General features: G+C 48.7%; 1 pseudogene; it reads right to left on the bottom strand.

Moving 5' to 3' along the window:
• Positions 1 to 702: 702 nt before the first annotated feature.
• Positions 703 to 1,622, bottom strand: LOC143267521 (ubiquitin-conjugating enzyme E2 D4-like; annotated as a pseudogene).
• Positions 1,623 to 2,716: the final 1,094 nt, after the last annotated feature.

Below are 2,716 nucleotides of genomic sequence, written 5' to 3'. Positions count from 1 at the left end.
GCCTCACCACATACAAAAGCACAACCTCAATCTCTCCATGTCGATAACGTCATCTTCTTTCTTGGGGTGTTACATGCTCTATAGAACCTGATGTTTCCCAGCTGCTGTCTGGTGTGAGGAGAGAAACGCGGCACATAGCACTGCAGAGGACGGCGGTGGAAGAGAGCAGAAGCATTTGCATGACGCTGGTCCAATTCCCAGGAGCCTCCAGGATGCACTTGGACTCCTGAGGACATGGTTCTGTGGCAGACAGTATGAGGAAAGCCCTCTCTGCTCTGGGCCCTCACGATTGTACTGTGTTCTAAAGGCAAAGGGCATGTGGTTAGGGAGCAGACTGGGCCCCCCCGTATAGTGCCATAGTGACTAGTGCGCCATTTGAGGACAAGTAGGGGAGGCATGCATGGTGTGATTCCCCAGAGACAAGCAGAAAAGCTGGGGCATAGACCAATTCTAGTGTAACCAGGAAGACTGCAGATCATAACAATGGTCGCTGATTTGGCATCAAAGGTGTGATACTGTCAAGGCCACAATGGCTGAAAGTGGCACCACCAATATGCTGCAGCCAGAGAGTGATTGGCCGACACGTGTGTGAACGGAGGATGTTCTGTGAGTGCCTTAGCCAATAGCTCAGAGCTTCACAGGAAGGCCACTCTGCCTGCAAGCTTCTCTTGGACACTGTCTCCCATGGAGCCTTCGAGGCACTTAGATAGCATATTTCTGTGTCCACTCTCTTGCTAGTCTGTTGTACATGGGGTTGGCTTGGGCAAGAAGATGTCTGTGGGAACCTGGCCTTGTAGGTGTGGCCTATTTCTGGCACCAGTGGGTCATCAGGGTTGGGGTCACAGAGCAGAAAGCAGATGGAGAAGAGAGCTTTGGACACAGCCAATGCTGGGGACTGTAGCAGGAGTCTTAAAAGTACTTATTAAAAATATCAAACCTGAAGCCAGGTATTGGGATGAAGCTGGAATATCAGAGAGACAGAACAAGCCACAGCTAACCTCATCTGGCCAGCTTCTCAGCTGATCTTGTTTCCTCAGACTAGAAGCGTCTGTGTCCTCATATCCGAATGGGTCTCAGCTGAACTGTTGCTCAAAAGCCTGCATGCTTAACCAGGCTAAATGCTTCTAGTTTCTGGTCCTCATGCCTTATATACCTTTCTGCTTTCTACTACCACTCCCTGGGATTAAAGGCTGGATTTCTGGGATCAAAGGCATGTGTCACTGTGCCTGGTCGTTTCCAATGTGGCCTTGAACTCACAGAGATCCAGGGGGATTTCTACCTCTGGAGTGCTAGGATTAAAGGTGTGAGTGCCACCATTTTCTAGCCTTTGTATCTAATGGCTGATCTGTCTCTGACCCCAGATAAGTTTATTAGGGTGCACAATATTTTGGGGAACACAGTACCACCACAGGGGACCACTATGACCTCAGTATGTCCAGGCAGATGCTGCCATTGCTGTTGATATTGGGGTAATAGATTTTGGTAGTGAAAGCAACCTTTGGAGGCTTGAAAGGATAATCTATAGGGAAGTAGAGAGTCAGGAAAAAAACACCTCCTTGGTAAGGAGTGTCATTCTGACCCATGATGGTGGCCTGCCAGTGGAACAAGTCATCACCTACAGGTCCTGCAGAACACGGGGCAGGGGGATCCCTCTGTAAGTCAGTTCCTTCTAGATCCGGGCCCGGCTGGCCCCATGGGGCTGCCAGACCATGTTATTCTCATGATGACCAAAGTTGGGTCTGAGAAAATGGCTCAGTTGTTGAAGCACTGTTATTGGATAACCTATCAGAGGGCTCTTCCTTGGGGAAGGTGACACTTAGGAAATGTGGCACCTCTCACTCTCAGCCATCCTTAGTTGACTGCAGTTCTTTGTGTAGGGCTTAAGCCTGTGGCTTTCCTCCAACCTACTCTGGCCGTGTATTGCTCTTGTTCAGCTCCTGTTTAGGCAGTCATGTTGGTGAAACTTCATGGATATAGCTTTTTTTTTTTTTTTGGTTTTTCGAGACAGGGTTTCTCTGTGTAGCTTTGCGCCTTTCCTGGGACTCACTTGGTAGTCCAGGCTGGCCTCGAACTCACAGAGATCCACCTGGCTCTGCCTCCCGAGTGCTGGGATTAAAGGCGTGCGCCACCACCGCCCGGCTGGATATAGCTTTTGACATGACTAGGAGACACAGCCTCACAGCAAACTCCCTGATCCCCTGGCTCTTTCTGCTCTCATGTCTGAATGCATCCCTGATCCTTAGGTGTGAGAATTGTTCTGCAGATGTATCTACAGGGACTAGGATGGATCTTCACCTCTGTATGTTGGTTGGTTGTGGTTGTCTGCATTGATCTTTGCCTGTTGGAAAAATTAGATTTCTGGATTAGGATTGAACCATACTTATCTGTGAATGTAAAGACAAGTGTTTAAAATATTAATGGGAATTAGGCGGTTTAGTAAAGGTGGCAGTTGTAGATTTTTCTCCAAGATCCATGATATTACCAACACCAGGCATGGCTTCCCTCCTGTTCAAAGGGTCTTAGGTATGATTAAAAAACTGTTTCATGCCGGGCGGTGGTGGCGCACGCCTTTAATCCCAGCACTCGGGAGGCAGAGCCAGGCGGATCTCTGTGAGTTCGAGGCCAGCCTGGGCTACCAAGTGAGTTCCAGGAAAGGCGCAAAGCTACACAGAGAAACCCTGTCTTGAAAAACCAAAAAAAAAAAAAAAAAAAAAAA

Source organism: Peromyscus maniculatus, chromosome 10 (genome assembly GCF_049852395.1).
Source record: "Peromyscus maniculatus bairdii isolate BWxNUB_F1_BW_parent chromosome 10, HU_Pman_BW_mat_3.1, whole genome shotgun sequence".
NCBI lineage: Eukaryota > Metazoa > Chordata > Mammalia > Rodentia > Cricetidae > Peromyscus > Peromyscus maniculatus.
Note: the sequence above shows the minus strand (reverse complement) of the source record. Positions and strands in the feature narration are given on the sequence as shown.